The sequence below is a fragment of the Ochotona curzoniae genome, unplaced genomic scaffold, assembly GCF_017591425.1.
Source record: "Ochotona curzoniae isolate NIBS_2020 unplaced genomic scaffold, NIBS_Ocur_1.0 contig_3432, whole genome shotgun sequence".
In the NCBI taxonomy this organism is placed as follows: domain Eukaryota; kingdom Metazoa; phylum Chordata; class Mammalia; order Lagomorpha; family Ochotonidae; genus Ochotona; species Ochotona curzoniae.
Window position 1 is genome coordinate 4,549,574 of NW_024465859.1, and position 8,241 is coordinate 4,557,814.

Consider the following 8,241-nt stretch of genomic DNA (forward strand, 5'->3'; position numbering starts at 1 on the left):
TTTAGACTCACAGAAACAGCAAATACTGAAGTTCCTGCATTTCTGATGCCTGTGTATGAGATCTGGACTGAGTCTGTGGCTCTTAGCCCTGGATTTGGCAGGCACAGAGTGAATAATGAGAGCCCCCTTTCTATCTCTTTATCCGTATCTCTCAATAACAGAAATAAATAAATCTTTGTTTCCAAAACAATAATGTATACTGTCTTATATAAGGTAATTGAAAGCAAACACAAACATTAAAAACAGTACTTACTTGTGCTAAGACTGAAGCACTTTTTAAACTGTCATCCTGAATGCTTATTTAATTTCACTTTGCCTCTGTCTTAGATATATTTTCATTTATTTAAATTAAATTTTTTCTAATAGACTTTAATGGCTGCTGGGGCTTTGATGTTTTAAAGATTTTAATATTAACTTTTAATGAATAAATGGGTACTATGTATATTTAAGGAATGAAATGCGATGTGTTACTATAGGTATATATTGTGATATTATTTTGTCAGTTTAATGAACATATCTATAATCCCACACAATTAGTTTCTACTTGTTTTAACTAGCTGCCTCCATTGTTTTCTGAATGTGAAATTCAGAAAATTCAACAGCTCGAAAAGGAGCGAGAGAAACAGGAACAGAGCCCATTCTGCTCATGAAAACTCAGAATGGCACAACATCATTTTGAAAAGAGAAAACAAATGTATGTTTGTTTGTGGGTTTTGTATAGCTCTGTTTTTGGACTATCTTTGCTCTACCATTGCTCTTTATTAAATTTCTTTGTGAGTGGTTTATCCTGCTGTTGGCATTGCAGTCCTGTTAGTTAAGCTGCTGCCTGAAATACAGCACCACACAGACAGATTGGTAACATATCTAGAAAAGTAGCAGAGAATGCTGCAAATATGTGGGCCCTGCAGCAAGTTGTGGAACCTTGGATCTTCCCTAGGGCTTGACACAGCCCTGGCTATCGTGCCCAATGACATTTGGAAGACATCTCTGTCCCACGTCCCCCTTCTCTTTCTGTCACACTGCCTTTCAAGCGAATAAATAAATAAGGTTTTAAAACAACAACCAAAAGGTTTATGGGCCTGGGCTATGACTTTAAGCCGCATAAAGATTGTATCCCTGGATAACTTTTGCTGTGCACCTGACTGTGATTGACAAATATCATCTGGATTTTGTGCCTTTGATTTGTATCTTCCATAGCGTTTGTGCACCGATCCCTTAATTTCCTTTACCTTACTTGCTTAATCTCTTGGGACATAATCAGTTGCATTCCTTTTATATTGTCAAGATTTTAGCATTTAGTAGGAATCTTTCGGGGGTTGAAGAAGTAAAAATTAATAACTGGAGTGTAGGAACTATGGACTCACAATACCCTCATCTTCTTCTAGAATGTTATATCCATTCCTTAATGTAATTTATTGTTAAAACCTATACAGGCTCGGGCCCGGTGCGGTGGCGCAAGTGGTTAAAGGTCCTCACCTTGCACGCTCAGGATCCCATATGGGCGCCGGTTCTAATCCCGGCAGCCCCGCTTCCCTTCCAGCTCCCTGCCTGTGGCCTGGGAAAGCAGTTCAGGACGGCCCAAAGCTTTGGGAACCTGCACCCGCGTGGGAGACCCAGAAGAGGCTCCTGGCTTCGGATCGGCATAGTATCGGCCCGTTGCGCTCACTTGGGGAGTGAATCATTGGACGGAAGATCTTCCTCTCTGTCTCTCCTCTCTGTATATCCGCCTTTCCAATGAAAAAAATAATAAAAATAAATCTTTAAAAAAAAAAAAGCCTATACAGGCTGTGTATAACTAGTGTCAGAAGGGAATTCAAGTTCAACTTCATTTGGAAATCACAGAACATGGTCTCTAAATTGCTTCTTCCTATCAGTATATCCAGTCACCGAATCATTTAGTTATCCAAAAATTTGCTGAGAATATGAACTACCCCATCCAGTCTATTTGCTATCAATGTTCCAACTCTCAGCCAAAGTAGCAGTTTCAAACCTTAACATATTGCATGAGTACTGCTCTTAGGTGGTTTAAAAAAATATTAAATAACTTTAGGATGAGTTGAGATAGATCATGTAATTGTTACTATTTCACAAAAGAAGACATTGAAGTATGATATATTAAGTAACCTAAGTGCACACAGATGGTTAGAGGGAGATTTGGTCATGGACCTGGAAATCAGTGCTCAGACTCTGTGAGCTCAACTGTCATCACATACTTTCCTGATGGAACTACTGTGTGAGAAGGCATTCTTAGATTCACCACTGCTACTAAGAAAAGTCAGTGTTTCCTGCAGCATACTACAAGTTGCAAAAAGGGTTTACACTACATTTAATAATTAATAATGATAAATAATGTATAATATATATATATACTTCAATTATAACAATGTAATAAATATAGATAATAATATTTTTCATGGATGTTGAAATTTTCAAAAACAAACTTCAAGGTATGCTAGATAGTAGCAAACAATATTTCAAAGTTAGCAATTAAAGTAACTGTTGCAAAAAATGAAAACATAGTATCAGCAAATCATTGTTTTCTGTTCCTTAGAAGCTGATATGTGTGGGCTACCTAAGCACAGATGATAGTGAAACACAGATTTTATTCAGAGAAGTTTTATTTTCAGACTATAACTTGTGCTTTTCTCTCTCTCTCTCTCTCTCTCTCTCTCTCTCTCAGCGTTTTGTACATCTAATAAAGGTGATTTATAGAAACTGCATAGTTCTTACAGAATTTTCACAAAATGTTAGGTAAATAAGTAAAAGTGTAAGTATGCTCCCATTGATCCCTTGTTTTGGAATTCAACACTCCTAGATTCCTTAACTGCTTATTAAGTATAATTTTACATTATATCATACATTAGCATCTTAGAAAGGGCAGATAGCACAATACATTTTTCCTTAGAGTGTCAGGCATGATTGGAAGTTTCCAGGAGAAGCAACTGACCTGTGTACCTCATTAGCTGCTCAATGAGCATGTGAGCATGCTTTATAAGGAATGGTGTCTACCAAGGATGACAATAAGAGAGGGCAACTGGCAGTAGGTTATGTACTTCTTATGATTCTGGACAATCTTTAATGCTTTATCCATAATTAAAAGCTCATTCAATGTTAGTCTGAAGGCACATGTCCAAGAATGTGTCCAGCTAATATTTGAAACATGAAGCAGATGTACAATGGGAACCTGGACAATTGGCAGCAGATTTTGAAAATGATGTGGTTGTTTCTGTATGAAAATTTCAGCTTTGTTCATTTTTTAAAATTAATTATTTGAAAGTGAAATATACAGACAGATCACAGACGGGGAGGAAGGGAGAGTGTATGAGGGCTTTTCCATCTGCTGGTTTCCTCCCCCAGATGACCACAATGGTCAGAGGTGGCCCAGGTAAAACTTAGGAGCCAAGAGTTTCACCTGGATCTACCAGGTGTGTGGGGGCAAAATACAACATGAACCCGTCAATTTGACTGCAGTGTACTTCCGTCTTGGTTGCAAATCTTAAGGATAGAGCTACAAATCTTCAAAAGCTTCCCTTTGAAAGAAAAGCAAGGAATGGCTGGCAAACGGTTCAGTGCAGCATTTCCCAAGAGAAGTACATTGCTGGAAAAGTAGTTTTTCTTCAGTTGAGCCTCAAAGAAAAGAAATGTGGCTATGAAGGCTGGACCTTCTGGCCCCTCAATGCATGACTTTGAAAAAGGAGTTAGGAAGTACTGGACAGAACCCCTGCCCATCTGTTTGTCTCTTGCATGCCAGGAGGATGGGTGGCAGGCAGCAGGTTCACCCCCTCTGCCAACAGGGTACTAGAGGAGTCTGTGGAGGAGAACTGGCTCCCAATGTGGGCCTTGAGTGTGTGTATCATGGTGTCCACTTGGCACAGGTCCAAATCAAAATGTGTTTACGTTCTCCTCATAAAGAATTCATGTTCACATTTTGAACATAGAAAAAAAATGCAAAAGATCTAGCCTAGGTCGCTGTGACACAAAGACTTCCACTCAGTTGTAAAGGACAAGAACCAATCCATAGTGGATGAATACTATGTTTTCAGTTTTAAAGATATCTTAACATCCATCAATACATAAATGACTGTTTCTGGAAACAATATAATACTTGTGGAAGTGCTTATAGAGTTTGATGTAAATTCAGCCAGTATTGTGTTGTGTTTTGTCTGTGTGTGAATGTGTGTGTATATGTGTATGAAGCTTATATATGCTGAACTGATTGTATGATTGGGATTTTTTTTCTTGTTTCTAAAGATTTTTTTTTAATTTGGACTATTCCTTGTGGCACACTGTGTAAAGCTACCACCTGCAATGCCAGCTTTCCATAAATGCATCATTTTGTATTTCACTGCTCCATTTCCGATTAAAATACCTGAAACTGCATGAAAAAAGTAGCAGAAGATAGTATTTGAACACGTCAATCATGTAGGAGACTACGAATAATCTCTTGCATTCTTTGCTTCTGTATTGCCAGACCCGGCCATTGAGGTCTTCTGGGGAGTTAATCAAAAGTCAATCATTGGGCCTGGCGCGGTGGCGCAGTGGTTAAGGTCCTCGCCTTGCACGCCCAGGATCCCATATGGGCGCCGGTTCTATCCCAGCAGCCCCGCTTCCCTTCCAGCTCCCTGCCTGTGGCCTGGGAAAGCAGTCGAGGACGGCCCAAAGCTTTGGGACCCTGCACCTGCGTGGGAGACCCGGAAGAGGCTCCTGGCTTCCGATAGGCATAGCATTGGCCGTTGCGCTCACTTGGGGAGTGAATCATCGGACGGAAGATCTTCCTCTCTGTCTCTCCTCTCTGTATATCTGCCTTTCCAATTAAAAAATAATAATAATAATAAAAATAAATCTTAAAAAAGTCAATCATTCTTTAAAAATGAATATGGATATGAATTATATTGTGGTGTTGTCTCCTTAAAATTACCCGATGGTTTACAATTGCATTAACAACTTTATTTTACAAACTACATTTCTCATTCTGAACTATTGGATCTTACTGTTCTGAACCCACAACTCTTTTTTTCATTTCCCACCATTGCATGGTTCACTTGATGTCATTTATGCTGACTTCCATAGCTCACATCTTAGGCCTTGGAACTTGGTGTTTATTTTGGTTTGTTTGTTTGTTTGTTTTCCCAATACTTAAGTCTTGAAGATTTGTATAGTTTGTTTCCTGCTACTCTCTACATCTAATTCCCTGGATTAGGATTATTTCTAATCACATCAATAGAAGCACTATTCCCATCACTCTGCTTCCCTGTTTCTTTTCATTGTTTGACTAACCTTCATGAAATGAGTCATTATCTGAATGAACATTTTTAACAGTTAACTACTTTTACTACATAATCTTATGGTAACTCTGTAGGTTTTATCATTGCCATATCTCCAGGGAAAGCAGGCTAGAGTGGGGCCCAAAGCCGTGAGACCCTGCACCCACTAGGGAGACCCAAAGCAAGCTCCTGAACTCCTGACTCCTGGCTTCACATCTGCTCAGCCCCAGCCCTTATGACCACTTGGGGAATGAAACAGCAACGGAAATCTTTTTTACCTCTTTTTCTCCATAAATCTTTCTTACCAATAAAAATAAGTAAATCTTAAAAAAATAAATTATGTATCTGGCTTGAGGAATTTTCTGATTGCATAGCCTTCTATCAACTTTTATTTCTGGCATATTTTTTCAGGGTTGTTTTGAGGTTGCTTTCTGCCTTCTCATTCCATTCATAACATCACCAGACAATGTGTTTTTTTTTTCAATAAAATATTTGTTTGTTGTATTTGAAATGAAAAAATGGGAGAGAAAGGGAAGAGAGATCTTCCATCTATTACTTCACTTCCCAAGTAATTCAAGTAGTGAGTTTTATCTCAACAGTCAAACCAAACAGCACATGACTCAATCTCATTGATTTAGCTTATAGCTCAAATAAATGTGCAAATCACTAAATAAGGAAATGAGTGAGTGAATGAATGTATATATGTCAATTCACATTGCCTCACTCAAGATACCCTGTATAATGAATTTTGGAACTAAGAATATTTTAAGGCTGTTTACAACATAAAATCAAACTGTCTCCATAAGTAAAAGCAACAGAAATGTTATGGGCAAGGTAGCATCTCATGTCCATTAGATTCAAACAACTAGAAGTCATCCAAATAAAATTACATTGATATGTGTACTCAATCTAAATAAAACATAGAATTGAAAAAAGAGGGCCTTCAGACCAGAGAAGGTCTTCCCAAGAAACCGCTGACCTTATCTGGACGATAAGATGCTGGACGCTTTGCTTGGTATATGTTTACAATGAAGGAATCTCAACTGAACTTGAACTGTGGTTCTGTTGAACTGTGAACTGTGCAACAAGGTGGTAGAACCCACCATGTGGGGAGGGATATGAGAGCGGTGGGAGGAATCCCAGTACCTATGGAACTGTGTCGCGTAATACAATGTTAGGAACAAAAAAAGAAAAAAGAAAAGAAAAAAGACACTAATAAATATGGTGTTCATATCTCATAGATATTCATTTGGAAATTATTACAAAAGGTTGAATAGACTGAATATAAAACCGTAGTTTTTCATAAGTAGTCAAAATATAAAATATGGATTTATGATCATACTCATTTATTTCAGTGGTCTTTGTCTTTAGAAGGCTTACAGCTCTAGTTAAATGGAACATTTCATTTAATTGTTCAGTGTTGAATGTTTGTAGTCCTTCAATGCTGCTATGCTGAAGGCCAATTCCCAGTTGTTGCTATATTGATGTGGGGTCTTTGGAAATGAATAGGCAAGTAGGAGAGTCTACACAGACTGAATCTCCTGCCCCTCCCAAAGCCGAAGTCAAAGCCAAGGCCCTGAAGGCCAAGAACGTGGTGCTGAAAGGTGTCCACAGCCACAAGAAGATCTGCATGTCCCCCACCTTCCAGAGGCCCAAGACGCAGCGCCTGCACCAGCAGCCCAAATACCCCTGAAAGAGTGCCCCCAGGAGGAATCACCTTGACCACCATGCCATCATCAAGTTCCCCCTGACCACAGAGTCTGCTATGAAGAAGATAGAAGACAACAACACACTGGTGTTTATTGTGGATGTCAAGGCCAACATGCACCTGACTAAATAAGCCGTGAAGAAGCTCTATGACATTGGTGTGGCCAAAGTCAATACCCTGATCAGGCTTGATGGAGAAAAGAAGGCATACATACGGTTGGCTCCTGATTATGATGCTTTGGATGTTGCCAACAAAATCGGGATCATCTAAACTGCATCCAGCTCTTAATTCTAAAGATATGTTTTTCCCCATAGAAAAAAAAGGAGAAAACTTGTAACAACAAAGCTTGTAACAACCGGTGTATTCAGATGTTTAAATAAATGAAAATGCCCAGACATACATATTGGCTTTTTCCTCTTATCCACGTCAACTCCAAATTCTGTTTGTGTGTGTGTGTTTCATTTTTTAAATTATGGTTTTGACAATCTTTATATATTTAATTAGGGCACAAAGGTTCAAGGACTACAGGAAAGTGGGTAAGACTGTCATTTCCACACATTGTTTTTCTATATCTGGCAAAAAGAGGGAGGTAAAGGGAAAAGCCCTACGCAGTCTCCCACCCATCCCAGATCCCTGACGTGGGGCATGTTCCAAGAGTCTTGCTCAAGTGGTTTTGAAAGTTCAACAGTTATGAATTGCTGCCAATCTCACCACTCCAAGCCCGATGAGGTCATTGCAGAATCCACTGGTTGACATAGTCCATCTTAGAGTCCCCACCCCATTTGCCCTGTTTTTCACTAACAACCCATGGCTGGGGTAGTTGATTGATTTGTACTGTCTTCTGTCTTTTCATGGTTAGCGATCTGAATCTGGCAGTTTGATTGAGGGGATCCCTAAAGAAACTTTGAGGTGAACCCAGACCAGGTTCTGTGTGTACTTGCAAGTATGGGGCCAAGTACAGTCCATTGCCCCAATCAGCAGGTGGTAGCAATTGCAGGGGTGGTTCTGTTTCCAGCCCTGTCTTCCATGCAAACCAATGGGTGTTGCAGTCCAGCCTGATTCTGCTCAGCACCCACTCAGCCCTGACACAAACCAGTGGGAGCTGCAGCCTAGTTGGAGCAACACACAAAAACCCCCACCAGGCCTGCCCCCTACCATGGTTTGCCAGTATGTACAGCAGACTAGTCCAGTCTGTCCTGCATCCCATTCAGGTCTCATACATGTCAATGGATATTAAAGCCTAGTTCCATCTGACCAGCTCCACTATCC

At 39.7% G+C, this 8,241-nt stretch overlaps 1 pseudogene; it reads left to right on the forward strand.

Annotated features, from left to right (window-relative positions):
• Window positions 1–6,765: 6,765 nt before the first annotated feature.
• Window positions 6,766–7,242, forward strand: LOC121156486 (annotated as a pseudogene).
• Window positions 7,243–8,241: the final 999 nt, after the last annotated feature.